Source organism: Pinus tabuliformis, chromosome 1_2, assembly GCF_031772625.1.
Source record: "Pinus tabuliformis cultivar Carrire ecotype Pingquan chromosome 1_2, CPIR1, whole genome shotgun sequence".
In the NCBI taxonomy this organism is placed as follows: Eukaryota; Viridiplantae; Streptophyta; class Pinopsida; order Pinales; family Pinaceae; genus Pinus; species Pinus tabuliformis.
In genome coordinates this window covers 378,869,440-378,886,919 of record NC_142298.1, presented here as the reverse complement: position 1 = coordinate 378,886,919, position 17,480 = coordinate 378,869,440, and positions in this window count along the sequence as shown.

Genomic DNA, 17,480 nt, shown 5'->3' with positions numbered 1-17,480 from the left:
GATTCCTTGCTTGCATGAGTGGCTGCCATGTATTCTACCTCTGTAGTTGATAGTGCCACTATAGATTGTTTCTTACTCATCTAAGTGACTGCACCTCCAAATATGTTAAACACATACCCACTTATAGATCTTCTCTGATCCAGATCTCCAGCCGAGTCTGCATCAACAAAGCCATGAATATCCAACACTCTGTCCAATCCTGGTCTTCCTTGGTAGCACAAACCATAATCACTAGTGCCACGCAGATACCTAAAAACCTGCTTCACTGTTGTCCAATGCTTCTTTCCTGGTTTTGACATAAACCTGCTCAATACTCCCACTGCATGTGCAATGTCTCGTCTAGTATAGACCATTGCATACATTAGGCTATCGACTGCACTTGCATATGGAACATGGGACATATCCTCTTCCTTTTCTCGTGTCTTGGTACACTGTTCAACAAATAACTTTACACCTAAAGGAATAGAAACCTTCACTGGTTTACTATCTTGCATATTAAACCTCTGCAATATTGTCTCGACATACTTCCTATGGTTTAACTAGAGCTTCCTCTTTTCCCTATCTCTTTTAATTTCCATGCCCAAAATATAGTTTGCAGCACCAAGATTTTTCATGTCGAATTTGGAGGACAATTGGGTCCTCAAATCTTGGATAATTTCTTTGTCATTTCCAACCAACAACATATCATGCAAATACAAGACCAGATAAATAACATAGTCACCAATTAATTTAAAATACACACAATGATATGCTTTGATTCTGGTGAAGCCAAGTCCACATATAAACGTATCAAATTTCTGATACCACATCCTTAGTGACTATTTTAACCCATACAGAGACTTCTTTAACTTGCATACCAGTTCTTTCTTACCCTTCATCGCAAAGCCTTCAGGTTGTTTCATGTAGATATCCTCTTCCAGATCCCCGTGAAGAAATGTTGTCTTCACGTCCATCAGTTCTACCTTAAAATCAAAAGCAGCAGCAACAAATAAAAGTAATCTAATAGAAGTTACCTTGGCAACATGAGAAAAAAATATCACCAAAATCAATTCCCAGCACCTAGGAATAACCTTTTGCTACCAACTGAGCTTTGTATTTCTCCACTTTTCCTTCTGCATTTGTCTTCTTTTTGAACACCCATTTGCTGCCAATGGGTTTCCTTCTAGCCGACAACTCCACTAGATCCCAAGCCTCATTTTTGTGCAAAGATGCCATTTCATCAACCATGGCCTCTTTCCAGAGTTTTCCATCCTCTGAATCCACTGCTTCCTTCACAGTTCTAGGATCATCATTAGTAATAGATAAAGCAAAATTCGAACAGAAAGCAGATGGACTATACCTTTCTGGCTGCCTTCTTTCTCGAACTGATCTTCTTACACCTGGAGTTTGTGGCTCTCAATCTTCTGATTCCTCCTCTGCTGTAGAGTTTGATTCTTCCTCCTTTAGCTCAAACACTATCTTCTTAGGTTCCTTTGGTTGGACTTCATGTTTAATAACATCTTTCACCTCTCTAAACACCGCATCTTAGCTGTACACAACCTTCTTTATTACTGGGTTTCAAAGCTTATAACCCTTCAAACCATCTTTATACCCAATAAAGATGCACTTTTCAGATTTACTATCCAACTTGGTTCATTTCTCCTTTGGAACATGTACATATGCATCACATCCAAATACCCTCAGATGTGAAAGAGAGGGTTTCTTACCAGGCCATACCTCTTGTGGAGTCTTATCCTCCAACTCTGATGAAGGTGACCTATTGAATAAGTAACATGGAGTATCCACCACCTTTGCCGAAAATTCCTGTCCTAACCCGGCACTACTGAGCATGCTTCTTGCCCTTTCCATCAATGTCTTATTCATTCTTTCCGCAACTCCATTTTGCTGTGGTGTATATGGAGTAGTCTTCTGCCATGCTATACCACACTTCTTACAAAATTCTTCAAATTCCTTACTGCAAAACTCTCCACCATTATCTGTCCTTAGCACCTTTATCTTCTTCTATGTTTGGTTTTCCACCAGAGCCTTGAATTCTTTAAACCTGTCAAAGACTTTAGATTTCTTCTTAAGGAAATATATCCATGTATTCCTTGAGAAGTCATCTATAAATGATACATAATACACAGACTTGCCCAGTGATTGAACCTTCACAGGTCCAAACACATCACTGTGCACAAGCTCTAATATCTGTTTCACCCTCTTATTTCCAGAGGGGAAACTCATCTGATTCTACTTCCCATATACACAATTTTCACAGAAATCAAAATCTAGAGAGCTATTACTCATACCTTCTACCATACCTTTACCGTGAAGTATTCGAAGGCCCTTCTCTCCAATATGTCCAAGCCTTTGATGCCATAGCATGGTCCTCTATCCAGAGACGACTAGATTTTCTGCTTCACTTTCAGGAACCATAGAACTGTTGCACCCATCAACAATAGTACTACCTTGCAACTTGTACAGAGTTCCAGTCTGACTCCCCACATAAATACCAGTGCTCCCCGAACCATCTTGTAGGTATCCTTATCAAACACTATTTTTACACCTACATCATCCAACTTGCTTACAGAAATCAGATTTTTGGCCAATGCAAGAATATGTAGAACACCCGGAAGTGTTCTAACTCTTCCACCTAGCAAATTCAACTTTACTTTTCTGCGACCAATGATTCTAGCCGTTGTATCATCCCCCAAGAAGACATCACCACCATCATATTTCTCATACTCGCAGAACCACTCTCTATGGGGAGTGAAGTGAAAGGGTGCACCTGAGTCAATCAACCATGCCTCATGATCTACATGTGTACTTGAAGAAGCCAAGTACACATCCCCACCTTCAACTGAGGTGGTTTTCGCCTCTACAGAAGTAGCATCATCAGATCCCTTTCCTCTATCAGGAGCTTTAGATTTACAGTCCCTTTTGAAGTGCCATTCCTTTCCACATTTCCAGCACACCACCTTTACAAATTTTCCTGGAGATTTAGATCTCCCTCTAGATGTAGATCTCCCACTCGATGACTTATTTTTGTTTCTGTTTTGGGACCGTCCTCGTACAGACAAGGCATCAACATTTTGGCTCTCCATATTTTTCCATCTCATCTCCTCCATCAGCGAGGATGAGACTATTTCATCAAAATGTATGGCAGTTGCATTGCTACCTATTGCAATAACCAGACTATCCCATGAATCTGGTAGAGAACACAACAAACTGATGCACTTATCTTCATCTGAAATTTTAATATCAACAGATGCTAACTGAATTACCACAGTATTAAACGCATTCAGATGCTTTGTCACCAAGTCTCCTTCTTTTATCCTCAGGTTATACAACTTTTTCCGCAGGAACAGTTTATTCACCACAGACTTAGATTGGTACAAAGTCCCTAACTTGTCCCATAAAACCTTTGCCGTAGCTTCTCCTAATACATTCAACAATACTGAATATGAGACACACAATCGTATTGTGCTTTTTGCCTTCCGATCCAACTTCTTCCATTCTTCATTGGTCATTCCTGTTGGTTTAGTACCTGGATCTACCATGATCCACTGATCTTTATCCACCAATAGGTCCTCCATCTTGAGTTTCCACAACTCAAAACTCTGACCATTAAATTTCTCGATCTCTATCTTTCCACCACTTGCCATCTTCTTTCACCACCAATATCGATCTTGCAGATCTCCCACTGAACGGGGTCTACCACAGGCCCGGGCAAAACCCCTTAGTAACAAAGGCATCCCCTTGAAGCCAAAAACAACTCTAATACCAAATGTAGGTTTTAACCCTGTACAAAAATTACCTGCATACGAATTCTAAAACATAGAAAATAAACAATGCGAGAGCATAACACATAAAACACATATACATAGAGATTTTCCCCTGAATCCCAAAACTGGGACTACCAGCTTGATTTTTCATTATGTTCCTTTCAAAGTTATAATACATATTTATACATGTCGAAGCATCCAATACCATGGATTGAAAACCATCGCTTCCAGTACCATTGACCAAAAACCATCGTGTCCAATACCATGGACCGAAAACCATCGCGTCCAAAAAACATGTGCAAAAATCATGGAAAAAACCATAGGTGGGTTTGTCCAACCTAACATAGGATCCAAAATCAAAATTTTCCACGGCGCTACCCCGGACCCCATAAAGTGGGGTTATAGGTACCCCTCAAACCCCCTGTAAACTATGTGGAAAGAATATAACGCAACCCAACATCACTCTCAAAGCATGAAGGTAACATGCAGTATCCACCACCTCTGCCCAAAATTCCTGTCCTAAATCAGCACTACTGAGCATGCTTCTTGCCCTTTCCATCAATGTCTTATTCGTTCTTTCTGCAACTCCATTTTGTTGAGGTGTATATGGAGTATTCTTCTGCCGTGCTATACCACACTTCTTACAAAATTCTTCAAATTCCTTACTACAAAAATCTCCACCATTATCTGTCCTCAGCACCTTTTTCTTCTTCTATGTCTGGTTTTCCACCAGAGCCTTGAATTCGATACATAGTACATAGATTTACCCAGTGATGGAACCTTCACAGGTTCAAACACATCACTGTGCACAAGTTCTAATATCTATTTCACCCTCTTACCACTAGAGGGGAAACTTACCCAATTCTACTTCCCATATACACAATTTTCACAGAAATCAAAATCCAGAGAGCTATTACTCATACCTTCTACCATACCTTTACCATGAAGTATTCGAAGGCCCTTCTCCCCAATATGTCCAAGCCTTTGATGCCACAACATGGTCTTCTCTCTAGAGACCACTAGATTTTCTTCTCCACTTTCAGGAACCACAGCGCTGTTGCACCCATCAACAACAATGCTACCTTGCAGCTTGTACAGAGTTCCAATCTGAACTCCCCACATCAATACCAGTGCTCCCCAAACCATCTTGCAGGTATCCTTCTCGAATGCTATTTTTACACCTGCATCATCCAACTTGCTTAAAAATTAGATTTCTGGCCAATGTAGGAATATGCAGAACACCCGGAAGTGTTCTAACCCTTCCACCTTGAAACTTCAACTTTACTTTTCCGCGACCAATGATTCTAGCCTTCCTATCACTCCCTAAGAAGAAATCACCACCATTGTATTTCTCGTACTCGCAAAACCACTCTCTATGGGGAGTGAAGTGAAAGGATGCACCTGAGTCAATCAACCATACCTCATGATCTACATGTGTACTTGAAGAAGCCAAGTACACATCCCCACCTTCATCTGAGGTGGTTTTCACCTCTACAGAAGAAGCATCATCAAATCCCTTTCCTTTATCAGGAGCTTTAGATTTACAGTCCCTTTTGAAGTGCCCTTCCTTTCCACATTTCCAGCACACCACCTTTACAGATTTTCCTGGAGATTTAGATCTCCCACTCGAGGACTTATCTTTGTTTATGTTTTGGGACCATCCTCGTACAAACAAAGCATCACCATTCTGGCTCTCCATATTTTTCTGTCTCATCTCCTCCGTCAGCAAGGATGAGACTATTTCATCAAAATGCAAGGCAGTTGCATTGCTACCTATTGCAATAACCAGACTATCCCACAAATCTGGTAGAGAACACAACAAACTGATGCACTTATCTTCATCTGAAATTTTAATATCAACAGATGCTAACTGACTTACCACAATATTAAATGCGTTCAGATGCTCTGTCACTAAGTCTCCATCTTTCATCCTCAGGTTATATAGCTTTTTCCGCAAGAACAATTTATTCACCAGAGACTTAGATTGGTACAAAGTCCCTAACTTGTCCCACAAAGCCTTCGTCGTAGCTTCCCCTGATACATTCAGCAATACTGAATCTGAGACACACAATCGTATTGTGCTCTTTGCCTTCCAATCCAACTTCTTCCATTCTTCATCGGACATTCCCGTTGGTTTAGTACCCGGATCTACCGCGATCCACTGATCTTTATCCACCAACAGGTCCTCCATCTTGAGTTTCCACAACTCAAAACTATGACCATTAAATTTCTCGATCTCTATCTTTCCACTACTTGCCATCTTCTTTCACCACCAAAATCGATCTCGCAAATCTCCCATTGAACGGTGTCTACCACAGGCCCAAATGAAACCCCTCAGCAACAAAGGTGTCCCCTTGAAGCCAAAACAGCTCTGATTCCAAATGTAAATTATAACCCCGTACAAAAATTACCTGCATACAAATTCTAAAACATAGAAAATAAACAATGCGAGAGCATAAGACATAAAACACATATACACAGAGATTTTTCCCACTGGATCCCAAAACCAGGACTACCAACTTTATTTTTCATTATGGTCCTTTCAATGTTATAATACATATTTATACATGCTGAAGCATCCAATACCATGGATTGAAAACCATCGCATCCAATACCATGGACTGAAAACCATCGCGTCCAATACCATGGACCGAAAAACCATTGCATCCAAGAAGCATGTGCAAAAATCATGCACAAAACCATAGGTGGGTCTGCCCAACCTAACATAGGATCCAAAATCAAAATTTTCCGGGGCGCTACCTCAGACCCCATAAAGTGGGGTTACGAGTACCCCTCAAACCCCCTATTAACTACGTGGAAGGAATATAACACAACCCAACAATTTTCCCAGCCAGAAGCTTCCAGTAGTAGACTTCCTGTTCCCTCTAGGAATTATGCAGTTTCTGCTGCCAGTCCCTGAGCAGCCAACTGGCAGTTCCCTCTGGGAATTGCTCATATCTGACTGCCAGTGACCCCAACAGCCAACTGGCATTTCCCTCTAGGAATTGCATAGATCTAGCTGCCAATGACCCCAACAACCAACTGGAAGTTCCCTCTAGGAATTGTGCATATATGGCTGTCAGTGACCCCAGAAACCAACTGACAGTTCCCTATGGGAATTGCATATATCTCACTACAAGTCTCCTGGGAAGTTCCCTAGAAAAATTGAGCAATCCATGCCTGCTGACCCCTCATGCAGCCCGACCCGTTCCTCTAGAAAATTGTGCAAATTTGGTTGTCCAGCCCCTACTAACTGTTTGTTATAGAAAATGCGTAGAGCATGCCTACCCTGCCCTCCTGCAATCAAGATTGTCCCTCCTAAAATTTGCACAATTTTTCCTCCCAGCTGAGCCATACCTTGCAGACAATCAATGTTGACTTAGATCAGCTATCTCCATCCCTCAGTGACTCTTGTGCAATTTTCATCAGTAGTTGCCCAAAGCCATGATCCTGCATCTAGATGATCATGTGTCATGGTAGACTACGAGGTTTTGGATTTGATGTCATCTCATCATGAGTGACTACAAGTATAGGTACATCCACAAACATGTCAAGATGAATGAAGGGAGCACATGCAGATGGACAGGTTCACCAATGGACAAACAAACGAAGCATGTGAAGCGGATGAACGAATGAAGCATGCGAAGCAGATGAATGCAATGAACATGCACCTTCGCGAACAAGTGAGCCTGTCAAGCCTTCTAACATGAAAGCAAGGAACGACATGCTAGAGCTTCATCAAGTGAACCAAGGACCATCAAAGACTCCATGCACTTAGCCATGTGGAGGTGAAGATATGATACACCATGAAGACATCCATCACTTAACAACACTGTAGCTCGACCTGCACTCTAGCAACAACATGAATGTACCAACAATGTCTTGTCAAGTCATGTCGAGTCAAGTCATGAGTCATGTTGCCCACATCTCCACTATGGGCTTTTTGTCAATCAATGTGATGTAACGTGGAAGTCCAAGAGACCCACTTGTTGAATATAGAGTCATGTAAGTTGGAAAGTCATGGAAGTCGAACAATCATGAGGGTAGTCGAACAGCCACAAGGGTCATTTTCACCCTTGGCTATAAATACCCCCCTCATTTTTACATCAAAGGACTTTTCACCTCAGCTCCTCCCACATAGCCAAGAGAGTCTATAATATTTTCTTTGAGGAGTAAGTAGTGGCTCCAATGCCTTGTTGATGGGGTTAGTGATGTATGGTGTAATGATGTGTCTTGGAACTTTCACTTAATTCAGAAGCCTGTCAACAGGCCAACACATTTTCACACATGTATTGTATTTTTTGTAAGACTGATCTTTAACACTTGTAATGCATGTTGCTTTAACCATGTGTTCTACATCTGAATTAATTCATTTGTTGTAATGCTTAATCTATTAATGGAAATGTGTTGTTAATGTTGTCCCGTCCTGTCGACTTCTTTGTCAGACATCAGACATACCTTTCACATGAACCTTGCTGTAACAACCGTTGCAGTTGTCTCGGACTGATCCATGAGTGTTATACGAGTTATATTACCTTGTATGTTGTGATTGTCGCATCCGAGTGGACTGCTTTTCCAGAAGCTGTGTATGTCCTTTGTGTTGCGTGTTCCTAGCCGAGTTGGGACTGATCCCTTTCAACCTGGAACTCACCTTCACCTTTTCCCCTCACAGTGAAAGAACCATTGACACAAGTACACTTACAGTCACTAGGAACACGAACCTCACTTCTTGAAGACAAAGAAAACCACTGTCTTGTGCTGACAAGCAAGAGTTGAGGCAAATCCTTAAGACAATGGCAACCGGGCCATCATACCGGATGGGACTCCCACATCAAATGGTGTGAGGTCTAGTTAGGAATTCATACCAAGGTGATCCATTGAATGTTAGCGGGTCTAGCACTGTCAATAGGTTCTCAAGGCCCCTGGAGGCTATTGGATGGAGCCTTGTAACATCTTGGGTTCCCTAGAAGTTGTGGGTTAGATCCATGTAATAGCTTAGGTTCCTCGAAGGCTATGGGTTGGAGACCTGTAAAATCTTGGATTCCTTGGAGGCTTTGGGTAGGTGCCCTGTAATAGCTTGGGTTTCCTGGAGGTTGTGGGTTGGATCCTTGTAACAACTTGGGTTTCCTGGAGGATGTGGCTTGAGATAATAGTCGCTAGAGCCCTAGACAACTTGGGAAGAGACCAATCTTGAGTTGTTGATATTTAGGAAAGAGTCGGTATAGTATTTGGATGCCCTTTTGTTGATACTACACATGAAAGAGAAGATAAGGCACTAGGTTCTTGTCGGGTTGGAAAATGATTCAATGTGTGTAAAAAAAGAACATAGAACAAAGGCAAAAGCAAAGAATCAATTGAAAGATAAGTATTAGCATTTCATTTTAGTTTTTAATTTTAAAATTATGCACATAGTCTAAGATTATGATTTATGATCATTGAGATTTGAGATAACTAGATGTGATATGTTTATACATGATGATTTGATCAAAGAGCTAATTTGACTTGTTGTGACAAGAATTAAACAGAATTGCAAGTGTCACCTTATTGACAAGCTATCAATGAGGTATGATTTGAATTTATTACATTTCCTTTTAATTCTAATGGAAATTATGTGCTTGGTATAAGAAAGAAAGGAAAATCCTGATTTGGGTGGATGGAAGTGACTGCAGGAAAGTTAGTAGCAACAACAACACGAAAAGGAATTGGATCATGCAACAATATGTTGGTAAAGCATTTCAGGAGCAAGGCCATTGTGGGACACTAGTACCCAATAGTGTCCATTGATTTTCATAAGCACATTATGACCGACATGATGGTTTTAAGGCAATGATATGCCCTGTTCTTTTGGACCTTCTGATGCAAGGAAACCTTGCCAAGGGATGGATCACCCGAGGGATTGGAAAGCATAGAAGGGGATGTCAAGGAGCTTAGAAGGTGAGTGACTGCATGAAAGGGGGTGAACGGACTTCCTGAGGGACTAGGAAGTGGAGAAAGGAAGGTCGGGGAATAAATTTGTTTTGGTCATTAGCATTGCCAGATGGAATCACATGCACATTAGGTGTGTGCCCGGAAACAATGAATCGATAACTGTTCACTAAGAGAACAAGTAGTGCAAGGATTGTAGCATTGGACATTGAAGCGAACTTTGATCTTAGCAGTGGATTTTAGACCTCCTAGAAAGGAGGTGAATTCTTGATATTACTTTTTAGGGTGGAGGTGTGAAACTATGGATTCCTTGTTGCTGATGCGGGCCTTGTATCCTTTTATTTACTGGTTAAAGAAAATCTGCATATGTATATAACTATCTATTATTGTAAACAATGTATCGATTTGTGTTTATAAAGCTCCATAAATTGTTTGTTTATTTGTTGTTTGAAGCAAATGTGCATAAGTATATATATGTTTGTCATTGTAAATACTGCATTGAGCTAGGTTTATAAGGATCCATAAGCAATATGGTGCTCATGTTTTTATAAGTTGGTTATTGTAAATACTACAATGAGTTGTATTATAAAGCTACTTAAGTTGTATGTTTTTCTGGTCATAAGTGTCATATAACACTAAGGATGGTGTTCCCCCAAGGAGGAGGGGTTTGTAACAACCCCTAGTTGATTTTCATGTATAAAAATAAGACAAAGGTCATCGCACATGTATTCCAAGATGAATGGTAGGAAAACATTATAGTGCATCCCTTGTGGTTTAATAATGGCTATGAAAATTGGCAAAGTCATTGGAAAAGGAAAAGAGACAATAAATGGCATTTAATAGTGAGAAATAAAGGAAATATGAGAAAATGAAGGTGAAGAGACACAAACATGCATGAAAGGGAAATTAGAGAGAAAATGAAGGAAAATACAATAAAAAGAAAAAAGGAAAGGAAGAGACTAGACATGAATGATAAAAAGGCATCAGAGAATCAATTGACAACTTTTTTCCTCAGATTTTGTTAGTTTTAGCTTTGATCACTTTTTGAGAGAGAGACCCAAGAGGAGAGAGAGAGAGCAAGAAAAGGAAAGCAAGGGAGAATTCTAGAATTCACTTGGAATTGGAGAAAGCAAGCAAGGAAACTCATGGGCAACAAAAAAGAAGATTGAATCAACAACTACAAAAAGAGAACATTGCAAGTTAGAGGTTGCAAGTGTGCTTCCATAGATAATATTTAGATGCATGGTACATGCATGTGGTTATTTGGTTATTTGTTGTCACTGGCATGGGATTTGTCTATATTTACAGTGGTCTCATCTTTCCCTAGCCATTTCCTAGATATCCATGATGTAGTGGGTTCTATGTCTAAATTTTATTCGGTTATCATGTTCCCTAGTGTTTGTGGGTTGGGATAGAATCTCTAGAGCCTTGTAATAACTTGGGTTCCCTGATGGCTATGAGTTGAGATGGTAGTTATTCGGATCCATGTAACAGCTTGGGTTCCCTGGAGGTTGTGGGTTGATATAGTTGTCCTTGGAGCCCTAGACAACTTGGGAGGAGACCAATCGGGTTTGGTGTTAGTGATTTATGGACCAATTAGGTGAAATCACTATGGTCAAGGGTTGAGGTGGTTTGACCTCTAGAAGCCCTGGTTGATTTTATTTTGGTTTAACCCATATGATCCCACATTCATGCTTGGAATATGGCACAATGGTGATTGGCTAAAAGAGAGATTTGGTATAGCCCAATCTATGTTCGGGTGGTATGTGGAAGTCCTTAACTTGGTTGAATTTGCATATGTTAATATGAGTTATTTCCTTATTGTAATTGATGAGTACATGTATTGGTTATTATGTTGATTTTATGCCTGACTTGTCATGGATTCTATTATGGTTATATGCATGATTATATGATGTGCTCTTACTATGGATCTTGTTTATGATTCGATATGTTATTGAATGGTTGATGAATGCATGTGCTAATAAGTGTTGTTTCAGTGACTTGAGAAGGAATTGAAACTTCTTGATGTTTATCTTATGAAGTTCATAAGTTTATGATCAGATATGCATTCATGATATATAGCTACTATGTTTAGCACGTGTTTGAAAAAATGTTTATCACATGTTTGCCCTATGTTGAAAAGGATATAGCTTGATTATTGATGGTAGAGACTTTTTATTATATTAGATTACATTCTGGAGAGTTCTAGGCATTTTAAGGTACTGGTATGAAGGCTAGCCCTAAAAAAGTGGCACATATCTCGCAACTGTTGGCAGTGAACAAGGAAATTTTGGTCATAATCGCATGGAGGAAGGCTCATGCATGCGGTTGGAACCTTCCAACTACACACGCAATATGTAAAGGGTGCGGTTGGGATGTAAATCTTGTGAAAAGAAGTTCCAGCTTGGGGTCTAATCACCATAGATGATTGATCAACTTCTAAGTGATATGGTGTTCCCGAGAGGTATTAGTAAACTTCTCATTTGTAGTCCCCACTTCCATAATTGGAACTTGGAGGTTGGGTCATGCCATACTAACACTCAACTCATGTTTACCATGGAGAGATTGTAAAAGCAGGTAAATTTTGGAGGTGATGGTTATATAATTGTATCAAAGCGAGGTTGTAGTATTGGACTTTGGGGTAAATTCATATTGTCATGCATTCGTGTTGGTTATTTCTTGTTATGGTTAAGGTCATGATATCCATGTATGAGTTGGTATGATTGTGATATTATATCATGCTAACCTGGACTAATTTGTGCAGATGTGATAGCCTCCCTTGAGATACATTGAGGTATGATTTTGATTATGTCTTCTATTTGGTTTATCTAACATGGTATGTTTGCAAGAAATATAATACAACAATGAAGAGAATAATGGTGGATTACAATTCCTATGACTCCCTTACAAGCCTGATGTGAATTCAGTGGAGTGAGAAAGGTGAGTTGAGCAACATGGAGAAGAGTATTCTCTTGATCTAGTAGATACGTTAAGGAGTTCAAGGGAAAATATTAGAAGTTGAAAGGAATATAATAACAAGTTTATTTAGGCATAGGAAATGCTTACGAGAGCTCAAGAAAAGAAGGCCAAGATTAATGCAATCATCCTCCAGTGAATTTCATATTTTCAAAAGTAGAGAGAACTGGGGATATGTCATGGAAAGGAGTACAAGAATAATGGGGCATATGGTAGCAGGTCTCAAAGAAGACACAGAATGGGCAAAGATGATATAGTCAGAGGTGGAAAATATTTGGATACACCTGACAAGAGGGGTAGTACTTATGGATTTATTCTATCTCTGGTCCTGAGAGACAGCATCGCCATCACTGCCAACATCTGTATAGGAGGAGTGCGAAGGGATATTTTCTAGAAGAGTTCAAGAAAGCCAAGCTCCCTACATTTGATGGAGAGATGAAGAAATCAAAGGATGCATAAGCATGGTTTCTTGGGATGAAGTTATTTAGATTGGATGATTATTTAGAGAACATGAAAGCCAAGATATATTTCTTCAATCTCAAAGGGAAAGCATAAATCTGGTGGGAAGATGTGAAGCATGTCAGAGGCATTAGATAAGAGGAGGTGATTTGGGATGAGTTTGAAATAATCTTCAAGAAGAAGTACCTATCTAAAAGATACTATGATGAAAGGGCCAAGGAATTTTACAAGCTCAAGATGGGTTCCATGACAAATGTTGAGTACACAAGCAGATTCCTAGAACTATTTAGGTATGTGCCTTATCTCAAGGATGAGAAATCAAAGATTTAAAGGTTCATTAGTGGGTTTCCAGTAACATTCAAAGACTAGATTAACTTTGATGAACCTCGATCATTGGAGGAATCCATCATAGAGCTAAAGCATTGTTATAAGCAGTCAAATCACAATAGCATGACTACAAAGGTAATGACAAGAATAAAGAAAAAGGGCCCAAGAAGCAAGAAAGATATTAGCATGCAGGTGTCAAGGGAAATGTGGCACCTTACAAGAAGTTCAATGCAGTTGAGAAAGGACATGGGTCTCAACCTGTGGAGTAGCAGAATAAAGGAAATGGTATAGAACTAATGTGGTGTTAAACCTATGGTGGAAACCATTGCAAGAAGGATTGTCCTTTGTACAGAGTGGCGCAATAGAAACACGTAGGCCTTAGATATATAGTGTGCAGGAGGCGTAGGCAGTTGGGGATGTAGGTTAGAGCATTCCCTGGATCTATGTTGGGTCCCTATAATACTAGTGATTACCCCATTACTATTGTAGTTATACCCCTTATTTATATTGTTGTGCCCCTATTACCCACATATTGTTATTTCTGTGCCCCATAGAATCCCTCTATTATTATTTTTGTGGCTTTATATTATTATTGTTAGGTCGGCTGGATTATATTGTGACTCCTTAGACTCCTATATATAGAAAGGAGGTTTTGTCATTTGTATCATCCAAGAATTGTTCATTTATGTAATGTAAAGGAGGTTGCCCCCTTGAAGAGACTGAATTCTAAGGCGTTGATCTTTCTTTTCTATCTTTTCTTGAGCTGGTTTCATAACATTTGGTATCAGAGCTTTAGATTCTAGGGTTTCGCTGCTCCAAACAGGTCATAGTGGCATTTTCGCTATAACTTTTTTTCTGTAACGTTTCAGAAGTCGCAAAAAAAACCCATTTGAGAAGAAAGCACGCTAAACCTTGGGTCCAAATTTCATAGTTTTTTGCACGATATTTTCGGAGATATGATCTGAGAAAGTTGGTCTTTTTGCAGACTCCTGAATTACACTCAAAACAGGTGACCTGGGGAAAATCGTCATAACTTTTTTTCTGAGCATCGGATTGAAATTTCGTAAGAAGTTACAGAAAGAGGACGGACTGTAGTTTTCTTTTATATATTTTTTAGAGCCAAAGGTTGAAACAGTGACACGTGGCAAGTCGTACAAATTCGCTCTACTGAACTAGTCTATAATCAAGTCACTGTGGGAGATTTCGCATAACTCTTCCTTGGAGAATCCAATTTGGGTCAGACTTGTGGCATTGGAAAGAGGACACAGAGGGCTACTACAGGTCACAAATTCAGAACTAGATAATCAGAAAGTACAGAGATACATCGGAGGCAATATCGAGCTCCTACAAAGTGAAAAAAAGTGTGTAGATTTTCTTTAATTTTTGCTTAAGTTTGGTTTGAAAATTTATTTTGAAGGAATTCAAAGGGCATTTTAGAGAATTATTATCGGTAACTGATGCCCCGAGGAAAGAAAATGCAAACACCTAGTAAGGAACCTGAAAGCTCTAGCATGACTCATGAAGAAGAAGAAGAAATGCTATATGATATATCAAAATTACAAGAACAAGTGCAACGAGTGTCACTTGCACAAAAAGCAACAGAATCTAAAATGGATGGTTTAAGGAAAGATGTAGAAGCTAAGATGGACGGTTTAAAGAAAGGTGTAGAAGCTAAGATGGATGGCATGGAAGCTAAGGTGAATGGCATGGACGCTAAAATTGATGTCATGGATGATAAGATGGATAAGTTGCTACAAGAAATGGTCACTAATGGTGAAAGAGTACTAAAGGAAACTCATGATGAGAACAAAAGAAATGTTAATCATGATTCCATAGACTCTAATGTTGGATCGAAGACTCACCATGTTCCAAAAATCGATATGAGGAAGTTTGATGGCAAGGATCCCGCCACATGGATATTACAGATGGAGCAATTCTTCGATCTCAATAATGTGCAAAACACACAAAAGGTACGTATGGCAACTTTATATTTGGAACCAAATCAGTTTGTATGGTATCAATGGCTTTGTTCTCGTAAACAATTTATCACTTGGGCAATTTTTACGGAAGAATTGATAGCACATTATGAGGATACAAAAAGCAACACTTTTTTTAGCCAATTGATAAGTCTCAAACAAAAGGGTTCAATAATGGAGCACATTGAGGAGTTCCAAAAATTGAACATAAGGGTAAAAGATATTCCAGAGGAGCATAGGATTGATGTGTTCATAGGGTCTTTAAAGGATAATATCCAACATGATGTGCGCCTTTGGGAACCTGATTCATTAGAGAAGGCATTCAGGTTAGCAAGAAAAATGGAAAGCAAAATTATGGCAACTAGGAAGCATACCATTCACAACTATAAAGATGGAAGTGTTGTTGCCCATAGTCTTCCACAACCTACAAGGTTGACACCACAACAATTGGAAGAAAAAAGAGCAAAAGGGCTTTGTTACAATTGTGATAGCAAATACACAAAAGGTCATAAGTGTGCTGAGAAGAAATTATTCTACATAGATTGTGAAGAGGAAGAAGAAAAGGAGCAAGAAAGGTCAAAAGAAGAGGATATATTCCAGGAACAAAGCCTAGATGAAGAACAAATAAATCCGACCATATCTTGTAATGCATTGGCGGGAATTACCACTCCTCAAACCATCAAGATAGAAGGACAAATCAAGAAGAAAAAGGTAATAGTGTTGATTGATTCAGGAAGCACCCACAATTTTATTCATTGTAGGGTAGCAAAAGAATTGAATTGCTTCCTATATCCAGCACCAGAGTGTCAAGTGATGATTGCAAATGGAGGAACAATAAATTGTTCTGGAAAGTGCCATAATATCAAGCTATCCATGGGAGAATATGTATTGACTAGCCCAATGCTTTCCATTCCAATGGGAGGTGCTGATGTTGTACTAGGAGTCCAATGGCTACAATCCTTGGGTACAATAGCTTTTAATTTTCAAGAACTTTTCATGAAATTTTCTGTGGAAGGAAAGGAAGTTGAATTAAGGGGTATTGCAGGGAAACCAGGAAAGATAATCAGCTCTAATGGCATGACAAAGCTTCTAAAAAAGGAGCAAAGAGGTGTAATTGCACAATTATGTTCGCTAGATGTTTCCACATTGGAATCATCTATTTCTCCAGATCTCCAAAAAGTCCTGGACAATCATTCCAAGGTATTTGAGACTCCCAAAGGTCTCCCACCTATGCGTGATCATGATCATGCTATTCATCTGATTCCAGGAAGTGTTCCTCCAAACATCAGGCCGTACAGATATCCATATGTCCAAAAAAGTGAAATTGAACGTATGGTTGCAGAAATGCTAGAGGCTGGTATAATTCAACCGAGTCAAAGTTCTTTCTCAGCTCCAGTAGTATTGGTGCACAAGAAGGATGGATCATGGCGCATGTGTCCAGATTATAGGGAGCTCAACAAGCTCACTATTAAAGATAAGTTCCCCATTCCTGTCATTGATGAATTACTGGATGAATTGCATGGATCAATTTACTTCACCAAGTTGGATCTTCGTTCGGGATATCATCAAATCAGAATGAAGATTGAAGACATTCCGAAAACGGCATTTAGAACTCATGAGGGTCATTATGAATTTTTGGTCATGCCTTTTGGCCTTACCAATGCACCTTCAACATTTCAAGGTTTGATGAATTCAATTTTCAAACCATTCCTTAGAAAATTTGTGTTAGTATTTTTTGATGATATACTAATCTACAACAAGTCTTGGAAGGATCATGTTGAACATGTTGACAAGGGTGCTACAACTATTGGAGGAGAAACAATTATATGCAAAAAGATCCAAATGTTTCTTTGGAGTCCAGGAGGTGGAATATTTGGGTCATATTGTATCTCATGAAGGAGTTAAGGTAGACCCTAGCAAAATTAAAGCCATTAAGGAATGGAAAATCCCCACATCCATAAAGCATCTGCGAGGATTTCTTGGGTTGACAGGGTATTATCGCAAGTTTGTTAAGAATTATGGGAGAATAGCAGCACCTCTAACAACATTATTG